The sequence below is a fragment of the Pleurodeles waltl genome, chromosome 7, assembly GCF_031143425.1.
Source record: "Pleurodeles waltl isolate 20211129_DDA chromosome 7, aPleWal1.hap1.20221129, whole genome shotgun sequence".
Classification (NCBI taxonomy): Eukaryota; Metazoa; Chordata; class Amphibia; order Caudata; family Salamandridae; genus Pleurodeles; species Pleurodeles waltl.
Window position 1 is genome coordinate 1,479,765,713 of NC_090446.1, and position 21,831 is coordinate 1,479,787,543.

A 21,831-nucleotide genomic window follows, 5' to 3' on the forward strand; every position below is an offset into this window, starting at 1 on the left:
GAGAGGGCTCTGTCCCATGATAACCCTGCCCCTATCAAATTAATACAACACTTTTCAATGACAAAAAAACAGAGAGGAAAGAACATCGGAGAGGATTTTTTTCCTTCAAGGTTACCTCGACTGCAGCCATCCCAAAAGGAGATAGAAGAGCAGGCTGAAGCAGAGGAGGGAGCTTCCTTATTCAGGTCTGTGAGTGGTTCTGAATATGGCAAAGTTGTGAAAAGTTCATGGGTCTTCCAGCAATATGGAACAGAGGTTGTCCTCTCTAGGACAGTCATTCAAGGATATCAAAGTATGGGTGAACACAACGCTAAAGGACTTAGGGGTTGTTTGCATGAGAATGACCAACCTGGAGGATATCAAGCAGCGGGATACCTCAGAGAACTCCCAGATGTTTCAAAACTGGGCTTTCTTCACAATGGAAAACCTTGAGATAACGGTGGATGGAAACGTGGGAAAATGAGGTTCCTGGTACATCACCAGACTCCGAATTCTAGGTCTGGCTATTTAAAGATGGGAGTTACTTATGTTTGGAGGTCCAGCATTTCCTACAAGAGACGTGGCTGGCCATCATGCTTCGCTGGTAAGAGATCAGTTGTTGTCAACTAAGCGTACTGAGGGTAAACATACAGATGTAGGAGTCGTTTTTGTTGAACTTGGTGACAACTGACCGAGAGAAATGATAAGTAGGGCAGTGGGTAGAAAGGACATGATAATATGTAGATACAGACTGACTTGTGTTTACCTAGCTTGAGACGTACTCATTATATTCTCTAAAAAAAAAAAGAGCGCCTGTGCTTAAAACTGGAAGCCGCTTTGTTCTGCCCGGCAAGACTAAGGGTCGGTGAAGAGGCCAAGATGTTTGCACTTTCGAAACACAAAGCTGCCAGAGCTTACCTTGCCTCTGCAAAGAACCACCCAGATGTTGTGGATTAGGGTGATGGATAGCAGAGGTTGAAGTAAAGGTGTTGTGTTTTCCAAAATACTCCGTGTTTATTCCCGGTTTGACGTGTTTAGATCAGGATAATACACCGAGCTGTAAAATAGGTCAAATTTGTTGATTATATAAATGAAGTTGTCCAACCCTGACTGAGTACTACGTCAGAAACACTGTCCTCTCTCTTCTCTTACCCCCATTTCGGCCGTAGAGCCTTTGATGGCAAGAAATTTAAAGTGTTGTTGGTAGGGACCTGCAGTATTGAACTTTTTTAGTCCTGAGAGGGAATTTCAGATCGCTGATTGTCTTCTGTTCAGTGTTGTTGTTTGTACTAAATAAAAAGGATGTAAACTTAAAGTATGGTGTTTCATGAAAGACATTATTAAATACAATATAGTTGGAACTCAAGTAACCGTACTTAATGCAGGCTGCCAATTACCCGCGACACAATACACGACTCAGCTCATTGAAACTCTAACCATTACCTTTTCAAATTAATTGCATAATTGATAATAGTCAAATAGCTTCATGTTAGTGTGGCTTTAAAACATCTGCAGCTCTTGGTAGCTGAGAACTGTGCCAGGAAGCTCAGAACGTTTGGTTAGGACCAGGCAGCTAGCAGCAGAATAGAAGTCTGAGCTTCTGAACCATCGGGAACCACAGAGTGAATGTCTGTCCTAATCAGGCATCCAGCAGGCCTACTGCTGAGACCAGAGGATGTTTATGTAGAGTTTCAGGCAGGTTTATGTGTGACCAAGACCAAAGACACCCACGCGCTCTTCAGAATTTTGGGAAGTTTGGGGCAGTGGTGATGTCTCCAGGAAACGGACGTGAACGTTAACGGGCAGGTCGGGATTCTTACTGATTTATTTCCTGCGGACCAAAGGAGAACCAGTGATGGGTTCCAAATGATGAGCTGTTTTGCAGTGTGCCTTCCTTAGAGCTGCCTAATGCACATTGGTACCAGCGAAGGGGGGATTGTTTATTTCTAGTAGCCACAGAGCATTACATTCTGAACATAGTGTAAAACGGTTAGTTGGCATGACTGGGGAACTCAAGCTCTTGCTCTCATCGCCCCATCTTCTTTCGATGTCTCCAACTGGTGACTTTGAGCAAAATGACAAAGTGCTCCTTGCCTGAAGAATGAATGTCTGTTTTTGAATATTATTTTTCTCCACACAGCCTTTGACATTTTATTTATTTATTATTATTTTATTTTACTTGTGAATTCTTAGTGCGGTGGCAAATGTTTCAGTGAGATTTTTTGTTTGCAAAAATAAAGTGCATCTGCTGGGATAGAAAGTGGACAGCATCTGAGGGGTCATGGTACATGTAAAGGAATGGCTCCCTGTTGCAGTTACCCCCCACTTTTTGCCTGATACTGATACTGATGCTGACTTGACTGAGAAGTGTGCTGGGACCCTGCTAACCAGGCCCCAGCACCAGTGTTCTTTCACCTAAAATGTACAATTGTCTCCACAATTGGCACAACCCTGGCATCCAGGTAAGTCTCTTATAACTGGTACCCCTGGTACCAAGGGCCCTGATGCCAGGGAAGGTCTCTAAGGGCTGCAGCATGTCTTATGCCACCCTAGGGACCCCTCACTCAGCACAGACAAACTGCTTGCCAGCTTGTGTGTGCTGGTGGGGAGAAAATGACTAAGTCGACATGGCACTCCCCTCAGGGTGCCATGCCAACCTCACACTGCCTGTGGCATAGGTAAGTCACCCCTCTAGCAGGCCTTACAGCCCTAAGGCAGGGTGCACGATACCACAGGTGAGGGTATATGTGCATGAGCCCTTACAGTGTCTAAGCAAAAACTTAGACATTGTAAGTGCAGGGTAGCCATAAGAGTATATGGTCTGGGAGTCTGTCAAAAACGAACTCCACAGCTCCATAATGGCTACACTGAATACTGGGAAGTTTGGTATCAAACGTCTCAGAATAATAAACCCACACTGATGCCAGTGTTGGATTTATTAAAAAATGCACACAGAGTGCATCTTAGAGATGCCCCCTGTATTTTACCCAATTGTTCAGTGCAGGACTGATTGGTCTGTGCCAGCCTGCTGCTGAGAGATGAGTTTCTGACCCCATGTGGTGAGGGCCTTTGTGCTCTCTGAGGACATAAACAAAAGCCTGCTCTGGGTGGAGGTGCTTCACACCTCCCCCTGCAGGAACTGTAACACCTAGCAGTGAGCCTCAAAGGCTCAGGCTTCATGTTACAATGCCCCAGGGCACTCCAGCTAGTGGAGATGCCCGCCCCCTGGACACAGCCCCCACTTTTGGCGGCAAGTCCAGGAGAGATAATGAGAAAAACAAGGAGGAGTCACTGGCCAGTCAGGACAGCCCCTAAGGTGTCCTGAGCTGAGGTGACTCTGACTTTTAGAAATCCTCCATCTTGCAGATGGAGGATTTCCCCAATAGGAATAGGGATGTGCCCCCCCTCCCCTCAGGGAGGAGGCACAAAGAGGGTGTAGCCACCCTCAAGGACAGTAGCCATTGGCTACTTCCCTCCCAGACCTAAACACACCCCTAAATTCAGTATTTAGGGGCTCCCAGAACACAGCAAGATAGATTCCTGCAACCTAAGAAAAAGAGGACTGCAAAGCTGAAAAACCCTGCAGACATACGGAGACACCAACAGCTTTGGCCCCAGCTCTACCGGCCTGTCTCCCCACTTCTAAAGACACTGCTCCAGCTACGCTTTCCCCAGGGACCAGCGACCTCTGAATCCTCAGAGGACTGCCCTGCTCTAGAAGGACCAAGAAACTCCTGAGGACAGCGGCCCTGTTCACCCAAGACTGCAACTTTGTTTCAAAGGAGCAACTTTAAAACAACTTGCGTTTCCCGCCGGAAGCGTGAGACTTCCTACTCTGCACCCGACGCCCCCGGCTCGACTTGTGGAGAAACAACACTTCAGGGAGGAGTCCCCGGCGACTGCGAGACCGTGAGTAGTCAGAGTTGCCCCCCCTGAGCCCCCACAGCGACGCCTGCAGAGGGAATCCCGAGGCTCCCCCTGACCGCGACTGCCTGACTCCCAGATCCCGACGCCTGGTAAAGACTCTGCACCCGCAGCCCCCAGGACCTGAAAGATCGGAACTCCAGTGCAGGAGTGAACCCCAGGAGGACCTCTCCCTTGCCTAGGTGGTGGCTACCCCGAGGAGCCCCCCCCCCCCCTTGCCTGCCTGCATTGCTGAAGAGACCCCTTGGTCTCCCATTGCTTTCTATTGAAAACCCGACGCATGTTTGCACACTGCACCCGGCCGCCCCCGTGCTGCTGAGGGTGTACTTTCTGTGCTGACTTGTGTCCCCCCGGTGCCCTACAAAACCCCCCTGGTCTGCCCTCCGAAGATGCGGGTACCTACCTGCTAGCAGACTGGAACTGGGGCACCCCCTTCTCCTTTGAAGCCTATGCGTTTTGGGCACCACTTTGACCTCTGCACCTGACCGGCCCTGAGCTGCTGGTGTGGTAACTTTGGGGTTGCTCTGAACCCCCAACGGTGGGCTACTTTGGACCCAAACTTGAACCCCGTAGGTGGTTTACTTACCTGCAAGAACTAACAAACTCTTACTCCCCCTAGGAACTGTGAAAATTGCACTAAGTGTCTAGTTTTAAAATAGCTATATGTGATTTATGTGAAAAGTATATATGCTATTGTGATTATTCAAAGTTCCTAAAGTACCTACCTGCAATACCTTTCATTTGAAGTATTACATATAAAATTTGAACCTGTGGTTCTTAAAACAAACTAAGAAAATATATTTTTCTATACAAAAACCTATTGGCCTGGAATTGTCTTTGAGTGTGTGTTCCTCATTTATTGCTTGTGTATGTACAACAAATGCTTAACACTACTCCTTTGATAAGCCTACTGCTCGACCACACTACCACAAAATAGAGCATTAGAATTATCTCTTTTTGCCACTATCTTACCTCTAAGGGGAACCCTTGAACTCTGTGCATACTATTCCTTACTTGAAATAGTGCATACAGAGCCAACTTCCTACAGTACATAAAGCCTTTATTGTTATCATTGGCAAAAATACAAGATTTTTAACTTCTGAAGAATGGCTTGAGCGGTATGTCAGCCTGAGGAGTGACCAGAGGTTACCTGCTTCTGTGAGAAGTGTAGACAGAAGACTGCACAGGCTAAGTTTCCAGATATGGGCTGGGACCTAGGCGCCACTTATATATCTCCGCTCCCAGATGTGCACCGGACTGAGAGATGGCCCCTGCTCAGGAGTGAAGAAGCAGGATGCACTCTATTGCAGGGATTGCTTCAGATCGGCTGACGCAAGGCTTTAGCTTCCTGCCACATATCATTGTTTTTTCCGAGAGCTTAAGTGAGTCCTTCAGACTGCTGATACAGCTACACTGTTTGAATTATGAAAATAATAAGATTTAGGAGTGTGAGATTGCCCTCTTAGCTCTACGAAGGACACCCATCTACCTTTACAGACGCGTCCGTAAGGTACAGTATGACCGCACTTATCTGTTGGCACCGCACGGTTGGAGAGCCATCACTTTTAATAGAATCATTTGTTCATATTGATGCGTGTTTTGAAGTACATCATGCAGGCTGTTAATGCAAGGACTGTAACTGAAATATTCCTACTGCAGACCTAGACAGGAAGTTCTGATTCTTTTTGGGAAATGTATTGCCCGAGGAGCAGGTATCCAGCAACTTTGGCGAGACATCTTGCTTGGTCGTTAGTCGTTTTGTGGGGTATCCCAATATTGACTTAAACAGAGCCCATATAATAAGTAACGCTTGTAGGATTTTAGAAGCAAATACTTCTTAATTACAAAATATTTTATTCAATTTTGGATACAAGCCAATTTAGAGATGATCTATGCATTGTTTCGTGTACAGGACATTATAAATCTCTATATGAATTGTAAATACAGCAATATGTGCACCAACATTTTCACAAACTAAACTGGCGAGTTTTGAAATGAATGAACAATATTTGTTATTAACTAAAACATTATATCAGAGTAGAGGATTGAGATGACGGAATAAATTCAATTAAATGTAGAAAGAGGGTGCATAGAGGTCCAAAGAGGATAGGGAGGGAGGGTGCTACATGTTGTTAGAAAGATTGTTACTTATTACATAAAATGCCCTGAGCCACAGTGGGCTTGTGCTTCCGCTGGGCTCGCCCCGGGACACTTTGGTATTACAAAACCGGCTGCAGGCGCTAGAGTGGCACCTTCTGTAATACTTACAGCGCGTGCGCACAGGTAGCAGCATCACTATCTCGAGAAGTTATTACCTCATTTTCATGGGGGCGTGGCCCCATGCAAATGAGGGAACCTCTTTGTGTGTGCGTCCGCACAGTGTTATGAACGTCAGCTCAAAGGCAAAGAAGCCATCAGGAGGCACACTGACAGTGACCCTACAGACATCCCCTTGCAAACGGGTGCAATGACCCACTGCATCTGCCTACACGTGGGATCCGTGTCCCCTCTCTGAAGTGCAGGCGGGTGCCCCCTGCACAGTGCAACAGGGAGTGGCTAATTAAAGCAGCTGCTCCATATTCCACTGAATGCGCTGACCCCAGTTCACGGCTGCCCTGATGGCAGCGCATTCATTGTAATCAGACGCACTGTTTACGTTTGCGCCCGGCACACCGGTTTAAAGTGGATCCATAGCGCATACATGAGCAGTACACCGGAAACATAATACGGACCCAGTTGCAGCAACAGTCTTGTTTCAAAGCAAGGTATTAATTCTGTTGTGTACCTGTCATCTGGTTTCTACATAACTAATTTCCAAAAGGAGGCCTCCTTAGTATGGCTAATTAGCTAGGCGGAGTGGTACTTTTTATGACCACCTATCTCAGATAAAATGGTGTTAGTCTGATTAGCTGTGTTTTATAGTGATTTTAGTATGATCAGCCATCTGAAGTAGTGATTTACTATAAAAGAAAATGCTAACTCCGTCACCACTGCACTCCATAATAGACACCAATACTGCTTGTTCTCTCTTCAACGTTTGATACAGTGAACCATGACAGTTTCCTTTCTCTACTAACTACTCTAGGAATCACAAACCAATCACTCAACTGGTTACATTTCTCTTTTTTGATTGCTCTTCTTGTGTCTTGTGGTGCTCTTCTCTATCTGATCACGAACTCACTAATATCCTCTTCCTTCCCAAATTTTACTCCTGATCGCCAGTCCAAAACCTGACTGCCTTGCAGCCATTCATCATTGGTTGGATGCCCTCTCTCTTTTACTTTCTATACTTCCTTGCCAAGTCTGAACTTAATCTTCCAATTAGTATTGCACTCCCCCCTCCACCCCCCACCCCCACCAAGCATTCTCACGCCTACACCTTCAGCCAGAATTTTGAGCAAAATATTCAACCCTACCATGGAATACCAAATTACATCTACAGGTACCAGAAACCATGCACTTAGTGTGCACAAGAAATCCCCTTTTGCAATGTTAAAGCATCATTCTCTGACTTTGTAAAGAGCAAAACTAAATTATTGAAAAAGCCTACTTGTTGGTTTTGCTCAGTACTCCCTCCTTTTACTGGATAAAGTTCTACATTTTGCAACAAGACCGTTATTATTAATTATATATGTGTTTATTTATTTATTAAGCGGAGAGTAACACCCGATGTTTCCCTAGTGCTAAATGAGCAAATACAGAAGAGGGTGTAAAAATCCAAAGAGTTAGCCAAATTAAGTTTTCACTGTTACTTCAAAGGGCATGTGGTTGTCCGTGACCCCGATATTCAAACAAATTGAGTTCCAGAGCTTGGGAACCAAAAGTTGTGCCTTCTCGCACAGGGTCAAGAACAACATAAGATTAGTTCACTGTAATTTTCCCAGGTACATACACACTTCCCACTATTGTTAACAATGAGTCTGGGTATAAGCAAATAACAGGACTATAAACACACCTGTGATTCTGATATTAAAGCCGTATATGATACAACCCAATGTTGAGCAGATATGTTCTCCTGTGCAACCTTCACTCATCCAACCTAAATCTCCTCGTCTTCCCCCAAGTCCTTCTGTTCTGCTTGTTATTGGTTTGGACAATCCATCTCATTGTCCAAAGCAGGGCCCTCCTATCGCTGGACTTGGACTCCCTGCAAAAATATGTTCTGTTTCTCTCTTATCTATTTCAAGCCCACCTCACAGTCGTACCTCCAAAAAGTGAAATGTGACCCTGAATAGCTCTTGTCCAATCACTTGTACGTCTTCTTTTGCTTTGCACAGCATTTCTTGTTGGAATGCTGTTTACTTGTCATATAGATAAAGTGGCTTTAGTACGAGTGAGAGCCTTCAGTGAGTTCTGTTTGATTCAATAGAGTGGTTATTGTATGATTAACAATCCTAAATAAACTGATTCGGCCAATATTAATCTTTAGAGTATTTTCCTATGGTTTAATCATCCTAAATAGAATGGTTTTCTCATGATTAACAATCTTGTAGAGTAACTATAGTGAACAGTTCTCAGTAGCCCCAAGTTTACCCTGTTCACTGTGTTGCTCAAAACATTACCAACTTCCTCAACGTTTGATCATCAGAGAATCCAAATATTGGTAGTCTGATGCGATCAACATTCTGTGTGTTCTATCACAGAGGGGATTCACCCCTCCAAAGAAGCCACACCAAGCAATTCCTGCAATTCTTCTAGAAGTAGACAATGAACACGAGTAGCGTTAAAAGGGATCAAGGCTAGGAGTGGATGTCTATAAGGATAGATTATAAATGGTGTTTTGGTAAGTGCAATGGCTCCCACTTATACACATGACTTTAACACTACTACTCAACCTTGACACGTGTTTCATCTTGCAAGCTACCTCTGAATGCCTTGATAACCTGCCCCCCACACCAAAACAAATGTGCGTGCATACCCATACACACGTTCAATACTCAAACGGCTATGTTTATAAAGGAAGTTAGTTCCACACTTTATTATGTGCAGGTGTTTCAGATTTGGCTCACTTTACTTGGAACAAAGACGTGAATGAGAATGTCCCTATGAAACATATTAGGTTTCGTATTAGCCTCTTGCATTCAGCTCAACGCAGTCATATATGTTGAGCCAATTTGTAAACAATTATTTAGCCATTGTGTCATAAGAGCATGGCACCCAAAGAAACACACTGGGTAAGTGCATATGATACCTTTTTGGTATCCGGATTAAGCTCAAGTCGCTAGGTAAGTCGCTGACCCTGAACCATGCATTAACAATAAATACTGTTACATCAGCTACATTTCTATTGTGATATTTGAAACATTTGGGTAGTATTTTCGGATGTTTCCTGGGTTATCCAAAGACAATTACATTTCCTATCAGAGCTTTCAAAGCCTTTTTGACAAATTTGCTAGTTCAAAATTAATTTATAATTGTACCTCTTTTCTGTACTTTTCAAGATGATCCGTGGTAGTTAGTCTTCCGGGTGGAATCTTTTACAGTGGTGGAAGTCTGAGGTGCCTTGCGTCTGCAGCTAGGAACTACGTCTCTGTCCACCATCTGGCTTGTGTGCTCTGCATGTCTCTATTTTTGTACCTCTTCTTATTGGCCTGCACTTTGTCACTGAGGTGGTTAATTCTTCCATTAGTTAGTAGAAAAGCAAAGATGTATATTGTTTGATTGAGAAGATTGTTTATGGTGTTACTATTCTGAGTTCTGAGTGACATTAAACATTCAGAGCTGTATATTATAATGTCACTGGTATTTGGCGTCTGTTGACTATGCTGGAGTCGATGGCGTCAGTGGGCTGGGGCTGCGGTGCAGGACGGGACAGTGCTTCATGTACCTCATGAGTGGTGTCCTCCGGCCATGATGCAGGCAGCGGCGTTGATGTGAGCATAGAGCAGTGGCGTCAGGGATACCAACGCTGCAGTGTGAGCGAGGCGGAGTGCAGGGCCCACAGGTCACGGTGCAAGCAGTGACTCAGTGGCGGCATCATTGAGATCAGGGTTGAGAGGCATGGCGTTGTGCATCATCATCAGGTCACAGTGCAGGTAGGGGCGGGGTTGACAGCCTTGTAGTGTTTTTTCTTCTGTTGCAGCACAAATCACACAGCTCCCAGTGCTGTAGGCAGATGAACCTGAAGTCTTTGATATCCGTGCAACTTCCAGCAGGAGGCAAGCTCTACTTTAAGCCCTTGGAGAAACTTCACAAGCAGGATACACAGCAAAGTCCAGTCTTTGTCCTCTTTAAAGCACAAGCAGCAACTGCAGGCCAACCCAGCAAAGTACACACAGCAAAGAGGCAGTACGCCTTCTCCAGCTCTTCTCCTTGGCAGAGGTTCCTCCTGATCCAGAAGTGTTCTCAAAGACTGGGGTTTTGGGTCCACTACTTTTACCCATTTCTGACTTTGAAGTAGGCAAATTTCCAAGGAAAATCTCTGCTGTTCACAAGATCCTGCCTTGCCCAGGCCTGGCCCCAGACACACTCCAGGGTGTTGGAGACTGCATTGTGTGAGGACATGAACAGCCTTTTCAGCTGCAGGTGTCAGCTCCTCTCTCTCCACTCGAGCCCAAGAAGACTCATCAGAATAAAAGCAGTACACACCTCAGCTCCCTTTGTGTCACTGTCTAGAGGGAATTCACAAACAGCCCAACTGTCAGTCTGACCCAGACATGGATTCCACAGGCAGGCAGAGGCACAGAATGGTTAAGCAAGATAATTGCCCACATACTATAAGTGGCATTTTCAAACAGACAGTCTAAAAACCAATTCTCCCAAAAGATGTATTTTTAATTTGTGAGTTCAGAGACCCTGAACTCCACATCTCTAGCTGTTCCCAATGGGAAATTGCACTTAAAAGATATTTAAATGTAGTTCCTATGTTAACCTATGGGGAATTTGGCAGTGTTTCACTATCAAGCCATGTAAAACCAGTACATGTCCTACCTTTTAAATACACTGCATCCTGCCCATGGGGCAACCTAAGTCCTACCTTAGGGGTGACTTAGATGTAGTAAAAGGGAAGGTTTGAAACTGGCAAGTGCGTACACTTGCCAGGTTGAATTGGCAGTTCAAGACTGCACAGACACTGCAGTGGCAAGTCTGAGATATGGTTACAGGGCTACTCATCTGGGTGGCACAATCATTGCTGCAGGCCCACTAGTAGCATTTGATATACAGGCCCTGGGCAACTCTAGTGCACTTTACTAGAGACTTACTAGTAAATCAAATGTGCCAATCAGGCCTTAACCCAATCACCAATACAATTTATACAGGGAGCACATGCACTTTAGCACTGATCTGCAGTGGTAATGTGTGCAGAGACAATAAACTAGCAAAACCCAGGTTCAGAATGCCATAAAAACAGGTCGTCAGAAGGCAAAACGACAGGGGAAACACGCCAAAAGATGCCAGGTCCAACTGTCACCTTATGGTGTCTTTAGTTAAATACGACCCAAAAATGTCTTCTTTTGCTTGCTCCGAGCTTAAAGCTCCCCCTGTGCATGTGCACCTAAAAAATGAAAGGACCATTCCCCCATTACCAATGTCTTGAACGTGGGGTGAGAGTTCAGAGTAAGGCATTTAAAACAGAATTAGAGTGGAGCATGGTCTCAGAATTCCATCCTGTGCAATTAGTTTTGCTGCTGCTGCTTGCTGTGCGTATCCTAGGCGTTAGACAGCCCCACTGCTGATCTGTAGATGCTTCATTGCATTAAGGGCTTCTTCTCTTCTGATTTTGCATGGCGAGGCCGTAGCAGATTGTCCCTGATCCCAGTCATCAAGCTAAAGACGCCTATTCCTAGTTTGAAGTTTCTTTGTGCCAGATCGTCTTCATCCAGGGAATCCTGCTGGGTTAGTGGTAGGTAAACACGGCCCAGTTATTTAAGATACGAGCGAGTATGCAATCACAAGGATCATATGAGGATTCTCTCACATTCTTGCAACTACAGTATAGCAGTGCAAGCACTCATCTGAATACACTTGCCTTGGCAGTAAGGGATCAGTCTGCCTTAAATCCCTTCATTATGTATTTGTTCCCCTGGTCAGGGTGATCGATATTGTTTGTTTTGATGTTTATGCTGATGACATCCAGATTCTACTGGATCTTCCAAAGAGTTTACGAGCTGCAACAGAGGTGCCACATTGTCAGTGGGTAGCGCAGAAGTTGACGCATGCCAGTAGACTTTACCAGAATGGCTTTTAAACTGAAGTCCTGCTCCGTGGCTGTGAAGCAGGCCGGACTCTTTCACCTGGCACATTTGTGATGGGCCCCATTCACTTAGGATTCTTCTAGGACTCCTAGTGTGACATTTGAATGGGCTCCGATTTGATCCTCATTAAGGCAGGGGTTAATTCACCCTATTTCCGTCATTATTCTTTTTCTAAAGCCTGTCCTTTTTTTTAAGCTGTAGCAGGGGAAAGACTTGGGACAGACTGTTCTGTTTTGAGTGCAGTAGTATATGGCTCTTACCTGAATATTTTGGTTAAACTACTGTTAGATCTGCAGCCAGTCTAATACACAGCAGCAGGGCTGATAAAGTGATCATCTGCTAAAAAGATGTCAGCAGTTAGACTGGATGACACTCTCTGATGAGATTGCTCCAGCAGTGATCTTAAGTGGCTAGGGTGCAGGTACCTCCTATGAAGATCGGGGAATAGGTCAGTTGAAGTTTCTAGAGCTCACGAGTGGAATCCGATGCCAAAAAAAATTGTGATGTACTCTTTTTAAAACCAGATTGAAGTCTTCTCCTCGTTTGAAAGATAATTTAAATTCTGAAATCGCTTCGACTGCTATTTTGTATGTGGTGTAATTTTATAGTTTTTACTAGATGGGTTTGTCATAGTAGTCCACCATGTTTCAGCTGTTTGATGGCTTCTGCTTTATCTGTGTCACAGTTTGGCATGTTTGTTATTCTTAGATCTACATGACCCTTGAAGAACACTGCAGTGTGCATTGCTGCTGATTATCAACTAAATTAAACAGATTGGGTACTGCAGCTAAATTCTTGACTTCCATTCCAACGACCACTGTAGATGCCACCTTGTTGGTAGGGACCACTTTCCCCAGATCCTGTCCGTATAAGGGTCCCCCGTCCCATGAGAGGATCCCTTATACTGTGCCTCGTCATAGTTTAGTAGACTTTGACCTGAGTCTGGGGCTGACCAAGACCTGCCTTGGAGTACACAGGGAACCACATTTAAGACGACTAATTCACTGAGTAAAAGTAGAATGATAGAATGAAGTGTGTTTATTTACATAACAACAGTTAAGCATTCCTACTATGAGCTCTGTGAACAGTGAATTAGTAAATGTGGTACAACACATCACAGTCACCGGAATGATTACACGAGTTCATTGATGGTGAATATTGAAATACTGTAACAGTACACTTATATGTGAATGGCCTTATGTATATAAAAAAAAAAAAAAATTACACCTTTACAATTTTATGCATAGTTAGATCGAGTAATTTGGCCATAATCGCAGCGTTGAGTCACAGTGTTTAGTTTGATAAATCGGAGATAACACTACATGTCTCCATGTTTGAACACAGACTTATCTAGGCGCTAGCCCACATCTCCCACACCTGATATTGTTAGACAGCTATCGTCATGAGAAGAGGCCAACGTACAGGTGCAACCAGCAAGCGCTACAAGACAGGGCAGGCTGCACAGGAAATGGGGGCCCGGGGTGGGTACAATATATAGAACAGCAACTGAAACTGAAGGAGGACAAACCAGAAGCATCTTCTGCCCCTTTTACACTGTCGTGACTACCTCGAGGGGCTGAAGGGGATTGGCAAGCCTGCTAATCCCCCCTAATTAGAATGTTTCTGTGCCATCTGTTATACTGCATGGCCCAGTGTTCAGTTCACCGTGAACCGCAGTTTGCAAGGTGTTTGTTCACTGTAAAAATGGTGCATCGTTTATTTGAGATTTTACAAAGTACAGACCAGGTCATAATGAACTTGGACACAAAACAGTGAGTAGAGAATGCATAAAGGGGAGACATGACATAATATATGTACTGTTTTGAAAACACCCGGGAGAATTTTTAAGATGTGTCGTCACTCTTTGTGAAACATTGGAAAGTAATTTAAAACGCAGCCTTTGACCCCGAGTTCAGAAACTCACAGGATGGGATAAGCACGGTGTTTATAGTGATGGGCCTTGCCAGTGTGAATACACCTGGAGCGTATGAAATAGAAACTGAAATGAAGGAAGGACAAACTAAATGCAAGTCGGCATAGTCTTGGCATCCGTCAGGGGCCTGATTATGTAGGAAAAGCCACTCAACAGAACATGAAGAATGTCACACACATTTTGGAACCGAAAGTGTTGGAGGAACAGTGGTCCATCTTAGAGTTTGAAAATGTTTGCTTAGCAAAAAGGCAGCCAGGTCATGGAATGGAATCTGAAAGTACCAGAGCTACATCAGAAAGTGTGACCTCATAGGTGGAGTCACTCCACAGAAAATGAAGAACGGCAGACAGCCGTGGAACAGAAGCCAAAGGAGCAGGTGGCCATCACTGGTCACAACCATGTACATATAGCTATACAGCAAACAGGATTTTAAACAAACACTGGCGACAACAGAGGTCCATCCAAGACAGTGGCACGGCTAAACATGAAGAACAGCAGTCATCAAACAGAAGCCCAGGGACTAGGCATCTATCAGCAGATATTGCTACATATGCATAGCCATCTGGCTTTCGGTTGGGCTGAACAGCAGAACACTATATACTGTGCCACTCTCCATCACCTTGGTATATTTCCTAGAGGTAATTTGAATAGCAGAGCACTAATAACTGTGACACTTTCTGTTGCCTATATTTGGTCCTAAGTTCTTATCCTAGGCTCTTGATGTGGCTTAAGCGGTAGAACACTAGTGAATCAGCTGTTCTCCATAGCAAGGGTCTACTGTAGAGCACTGGTGATCGTGCCAGTCTCTGTATCCTCAGCATGGTGTCATGTCCCTATCACCAAGCTATTCAGGTAGTTGAACAGCAGAACACTAGTGATTGTGCTGCTGTTAGTAACTTTGGTGAGGTCCAGGCTCCTTATCCTCAGTCACTTCAGGTGTGTTGATTGGCAGAGCAGTAGCCATTTTGCTGCAACCCGTACTCTGTGTGGTCCCAGGTCCCTATCGCCAGGCTCTTGAGGTGGGTTGAACAGCGAAGCTCTAGTGATTGTGCCACATTCTGTAGCCTCAGTGTAATTCCAGATCTCTATATTCAGGCTCTTTGGGTGGATTGAATTGGCAGAGCATTTGTAATGCTTCTGCTTTCAATAGCATCAGTGTGGTCCCATGTCCCTACTCCTAGGCTCTTTGGATAGGTTGAATGACCGAGTTCTCTGGAGCATCTGTGTGGACCAGTTCTCCATCTCTTGGCTCTTCGAGTGGGTTGAACAGCAGAACACTATAGATTGTGCCACTCTCTGTATCCTCGGTGTGGGTCCCAAGTCTTTCCCTCCAAGCTCTTCAGGCGGGTTGAAGAGCAGGGCAATGTATATTGTACCTACTTTCTGTATCCTTAGTGTGGTCCCTGTTCTCCACCTCATGGCTGCGCAGGTGGGTTGAAAAAATGGGCAATGTATATTATGCCTGCTCTCTGTATCCTCAGTTTGGACCCCGGTCTCTACCACAAAGCTCTTCAGGTTGGTTGAAGAGTCATGAAATTAATATTGTGCCTGCTCTCCATATCCCCAGTGTGGTCCATGATCTCTAGCTCATGGCTCTTCAGGTTGGTTGAAGAGTCCTGGCAGTCTGATTGTGTGTGCTCTCTGTATCCTTAGTGTGAGTCCCATGTCTCTACCTCATGGCTATTCAGGCGGATTGAAAAGCAGGGCAATGTCTATTGTACCTCCTTGCTGTATTCTCTGTGTGGTCCCTGTTCTCTGCCTCATGACTCTTTAGGTAGGTTGAAGAGCATTCCAATGAATATAGTGCCTGCTGTCTTTATCCTCAGTGTGTTTCTAGGTCTCTACCTCCAGGCTTTTCGGATAGGTTGAAGAACAAGGCAATGTATATTGTGCCTGCTGTCTGTATCCTCGGTGTGGTCCCATGTCTCAACTTCCAGGTTCTTCAGTGGGTTGAGAATCAGAGCTCTGTGGACTGTGCCACTCTCAGTAGGTAGCCTTCAAATGTCCTAGGTTTCTACCTCCAGGCTCTTCAAGTGGATTAAACACTAAGGTAATATGAATTGTGCCTGCTCTTCCTGTCCTCAGTATGCACATAGGTCTGTACCACCAGGCTCTTCAGGTGGGTTGAAGAGCAGGGCAATGTGTATTGTGCCTGCTTTCTGTATGCTGAGTGTGGTCTCAGGTCTCTATCTCGAGACTCTTCAGATGGGTGGAACGGCAGACCACTGGGGACTGTGCCGCTCCTTGTATCCTCAGTGTAATACCAGGTCTCTGTGTCCACGCTGTTCAAGTGGTTTAAAGAGTAGAGTAAAGTATATTGTGCCTGCTCTCTGTACCCTCAGTGTGGTCCCAGTCTCTACCTCCATGCTCTTTGGGTCGGTTGAGGAACAGGGCAGTGTATATTGTGCTTGCTCTCCGTATCCTCAGTGTGGTCCATGATCTCTCCCTCACAACTCTTTAGGTGGGTTGACAATTCAGGCAATGTGTAATGTTCCTGCTCTCTGAATCCTCCGTATGGTTCCTATTCTCTACCTTCATGCTCTTCGGGTGATTTGAAGAACAAGGCAATGTGTATTGTGCCTGCTCCTCGTATCCTCAGTGTGGTCTTTGATCCCTATCCCCAGAATCTTTCCCTGGACTTTCCTCATGGGTCGAATGGCAGACCACTATAGATTTTGCCACTCTCTGTGTCCTAAGTATGGTCCCAAGTCTCTACTGCCGAGCTCCTCAGGGTGGTTCAAGAGCAGGTCAATATGTTTTGTTCCTTCTCTATGTATCTTCTGTGTGGTCCATATCACCCGCCTCTTCAGGCATGTTATATAGCATGGCATTGTATGTTGTGCCTACTTTCTGTATCCTTAGTGTCGTCTCTGGTCTCCACCTCACAGATGTTCAGGTGGGTTGAAAAAACGGGCTATGTATATTATGCCTGCTCTCCGTATCCTCAGTTTGGACCCTGGTCTCTACCTCACAGCTCTTGAGGTGGGTTGAAGAGTGAGGAAATAATATTGTGCCTGCTCTCTATATCCCTATTGTGGTCCATGATCTTTACCTCACGGCTCTTCAGGTCGGTTGAAGAGTCGAGGAATGTATATTGTGCTTGCTCTCCTTTTTTGGTCCCTATCTCCCTGCTCTTCAGGTGGGTTATAAAGCAGGACAATGTGTATTGTACCTACTTTCTGTATCCTTAGTGCGGACCCTGTTCTCTACCTTCGGGGGCTTTAGTGGGTTAAAGAACAGCTCTTCGTATCCTCAGTGTGGTCCCTGGCCTGTACCTTCAGGTGGGTTGAAGAGACGGATAATGTATATTGTGCCTGCTCTCCGTATCCTCAGTGTGGTCCCCTGGTCTGTACCTATAGGTGGGTTGAAGAGAGGGGTAATGTATATTGTGCCTGCTCTCCGTGTCCTCAGTGTGGTCCCCTGCTCTGTACCTATAGGTGGGTTGAAGAGGGGGGTAATGTATATTGTGCCTGCTCTCCGTGTCCTCAGTGTGGTCCCCTGCTCTGTACCTATAGGTGGGTTGAAGAGGGGGGTAATGTATATTGTGCCTGCTCTCCGTGTCCTCAGTGTGGTCCCTGGTCTGTACCTTCAGGTTCTTCAGGTGGGTTAAGGAGACGGATAATGTATATTGTGCCTGCTCTCCGTGTCCCCAGTGTGGGCCCCGGTCTGTACCTCACGGCTCTTCAGGTGGGTTGAAGAGACGGGTAAGGTATATTGTGCCTGCTCTCCGTGTCATCAGTATCCCTAGTCTGTACCTTCAGGTGGGTTGAAGAGACGGATAATGTATATTGTGGCTGCTCTGCGTATCCTTAGTGTGGTCCCCTGGCCTGTACCTTCAGGTGGGTTGAAGAGACGGATAATGTATATTATGCCTGCTCTCCGTATCCTCAGTGTGGTCCCTGGTCTGTACCTATAGGTGGGTTGAAGAGAGGGGTAATGTATATTGTGCCTGCTCTCCGTATTCTCAGTGTGGTCCCCGGTCTGTACCTCATGGCTCTTCGCCGGGTTGAAGAGACGGGTAATGTATACTATGCTTGATCCCTGTATCCTCAGGGTGGTCCCTGGTCTGTACCTTCAGGTGGGTTGAAGAGACGGATAATGTATATTGTGCCTGCTCTCCGTGTCCTCAGTGTGGGCCCCGGTCTGTACCTCACGGCTCTTCAGGTGGCTTGAAGAGACTGGTGAGGTATATTGTGCCTGCTCTCCGTGTCCTCAGTGTGGCCCTCATCCCTGCCCCCAGGATCTTTTCCCAGACTCCAGTGGATGCTCGGCAGAGCGCTGGATTGCGCCGCTCTCGGTAGTCCGAGTGTGGTCCTGTCGGGTGGCATTGAGTGCCAGGCTCGTGCTGTCCACCCAGGAGCTGGAGCGGCTGTCACCCAGCATGCAGTAAATTGTTCATTGACGAGGCAGCAGTGCGGCTGGCAGAGGCCTAACGAAGTGTTGGTGCCATTTTTCTCGACATTATCGCGAAGCTCGGAGGAATATTCCTGCAGTATCAGTGCTTCTGCCATTCCAAGTGAAAAACAGCCTCGTCCCTTGTTTTCCGACGGAGGGTTGGCTTGTGAAGGAGACTCTCTCCCGAGAGGCACTCAGTCTCTTACCGCCGCCCTCTGCGGGTTGTCTGTGCCCGACGTCTGCATGGGCACTGCCACTTGTCAGACACCCTGTGGATGCTGCAGCAGGGGTCATGCACCGAAGCAGCGAGTGCCCTGCGAGCAGTGGGCACTGCCCATGAATCGACAAGTGACAGATTTTAATGGATTCTTACCTCAGTTTATCCATGTATCTTCTCATCTTAGCAGTATGTGTTTTTATTTGTTGAGAAGTACAGTCGCCGCTTGAATAATTAGACGTGTATTTGTCATGCATACCCTCACAGATGGATGCCTGAAAACATGGCTGTACCACATGTCACACCTCTGCAGTCACTAGATCGTAATTAGGAATCTCCTTCCCAACCTCCCTGTGCTTTCAGCATGAACGGGCTTTGCAGTCGCGATTAACAGCATGAAAAGTCTCTTAGAAGATGCACGTTCCGTTTTTAAAATTAAATGCAGGCGGAATAGTAGATTGTTCTCCGTCCTTTGTAAAAGTGCATGAACACAGAAACCTGGGCGGCCCGTTGAGTGCATTCATTGTTCTAGCAGCGCTGTGTAAGTGGAGGGGTGAATGTGCACTTCAAGAATGGGGTACAGGACGCCTACGTGCCTTTTACCTAGCTCGCAGTGTAAGTCACCTCTAGGCGCTGTACTGCCGTGCCTCTGGGTCTGGAGGCAGTGTGCCATGTGAGCACAACCCTTGCACTCCCTTCATGTGCCCCCAGTTCGGTTCCAGTTGATGAAAGATGGCTGAGCATGGGAGAGCAATGGCTGCGGCCCTGTCCTTCCTCTATAGGAGACTGGAATGGGAGGGGTCTTGTACTTCTCCGCTGTGAGAGGACTTCTGGAAGCCAGCCTTCCTGGCATCGGCTAGCAGGAGCACTGGAGGCAGTCCACCCTACACTCCCTTTCCAGTAAACTTTCCACCAGATGGTGGGACTGCCCGCCTCCCAAAAACAAAAACAAACAAGCATTTACAATGCAACGGGTCTCGCGTTTGCTTATGTTAGAGCTGATTGCGTTGTAAACTCCTAACCCGACTTTTCACCTATCGGGCAAAAGTGCATTTATGTACCTAACCCGAAAAAGTTAAATTAACTATGTAAAGCGCTCGACTTCTGCCAAGCGAGATCGCGCTCGTAAATTAGAGAAAAAGAAGTCCACGAGCGCGATGGAAAACAGCGAGCCTCGCATGTTTTCTGTACGGGGTCACTGCGCTCGAGGAGGGCTAGCCACCCGAAAAGGCATGACATATTCGTGCCTTCGACTAATGAAAGCAAGCAGATTTTATTAGGAAAGCCCACGAACCAATAAAAAACACTGACGTGAAGTTGACAGGGCTCCGAGCCCTTTTCTAAATACTAAAGCGTCTCGCTGCGATACGCATGCGCGAGCGCATGCAACGCAGGCTCGACCCTAAAACGAAACCCAGTGGGGAAGGACTACTCTTTACAGAAGAATACCCAACCCAGTCACTAGGTGGCAGAATAATGCACAGCGTGTGAATCCAGAAAATTGTTCAAACTGCAATTCTACGGCTTCATTTAGGAAACCATTTTGATACCATCCGATCCTCCCCGGAGAGGGTGGCAGTGTCATCATACATTCCCTTCTCCAAGGAGAGAGCTGTGGATGCCACAAACTTCACAGACATACGCAAGAATAGCTGAAGTCATCCTAGCCAAGGGACCACAGGCTGAGCTAACCATTGAGATCACCAGCTCTCCGACCCCGTGAACCCTTCCTCCTGCGTTCCACTGGGCAGGATGGGGATACTGGTTGACGCTGCGTGCAGTTCACAGAGCTCCAGGCTCCTTCAGGGACTCTTACTGGACAGGTTGTAGCTCTGAATTACGCATGTGTGTTAGTGGGGCCCAGCTGCTTTGGCAGTCACCTATCTGTAAGGCCATTTGTGAAGCACAGATGTACACCCCATGGTTAAGGTCTCTTGGAACTAAGGGGGGAAGAGAACTAGTGACGATTATGAGCTGAAAATAAAAAGGTAATTGCTCAGACTTCCACAATACTGCTGAAAAAGGGCAAGCTGTTCCAGACTTTGGGATCAAGGACACAGAGGGGGAAACCTCCAGACCAGGTCATTCTAAATGCGGGGGCGACAAAATGTTTGCCAGTTACAAGAAGAATCATATTTATGGATCACTTTCGCCTCGTGTTTTGGGTTAGGGTTCGCAAAAAAATCTATGCAGGGTATGAACGGTCCTACATTTAATTACTTTCCGAATGAAACGGCAGTGGACATTGCCATGCTGTCTGACAGTTTGTCAGTTTCTCAGCTTAAACATGGAGATGGCAGGGGTATTTTATTGTACTGAAGCCTATTTAAGGGTTTTTTCTATCTCTCTCCAAGATAGATTTCAGTGCAGAAATCTAAATGTGCGCGAATGAAGGCGTTTGAAAAAATGATCTTGTGAGACAGAGGCAAAAATGGAAACGTTCTCCAAAGAAGCAAGGTTTAGAATCCACTGTTATCTGCAGATTAATAAACCAGAGCCAAATAAACGCTCTTAGATTAGGTACAGTTGTGGATCAAGGGTTCATATAGAGCTTGGAGCTCTGCTTTCCCTTCTGGCCTGTACTGGCATTGTTTTGGGGGTGGCGGGGGTTGAACAGGCAGGCCTTGTAGTAGAGGACTCCTCTTTACACAGTGGGGGATATTTTGAGTCTTCCTGGTCGCTGGCATTAATGCAAAAACACTACACTCATCAGTATTATATATATTTGCACGGTTTCTCTCAGAAGGCATTTAAAATCATCTGTGTCTACTCTGGAGGATTAAGATTTCTCCAAAATGGTCCTATTTGCCTGGTGCTTGTGGCCAGTTGACTGCCCCTTAGTTCAGCATTGACACAGTATCAAAAAATAAGGGGATTCGGAGGGTTATGAGGTCCAGTGTATGTCCTCCAATAACGGTTATTTATAATGTGATACACTGTTCCTAGAAAGCAAGGAAACGACAGAGAGAGTCAAAAAGGGTCCCATTAAGTAGGAGCAAGAGTCCTCACACACCTAGTTAGGTGTCATGCTTCATCATTGGACCAGCTCCTCGCCAGACTGGCGCTGCAATGTCTGGCGGGCACCACCCTTTCGGGGGGCTCTTTGCCGGAGATCTTTTTGATGATGCCAACCTTTCCCACAAATCGGTGAAGGGGAAAGGAGAAAGAGAGAGCAAAAACTTAGATTG

At 46.1% G+C, this 21,831-nt stretch overlaps 1 protein-coding gene across 1 annotated transcript in view; it reads left to right on the forward strand.

Annotated features, from left to right (window-relative positions):
• The window catches only part of ETFB (electron transfer flavoprotein subunit beta), a 244,895-nt gene that overhangs the window by 180,077 nt on the left and 42,987 nt on the right, over nt 1–21,831 (forward strand). The gene's annotated exons all lie outside the window — the stretch shown is intronic.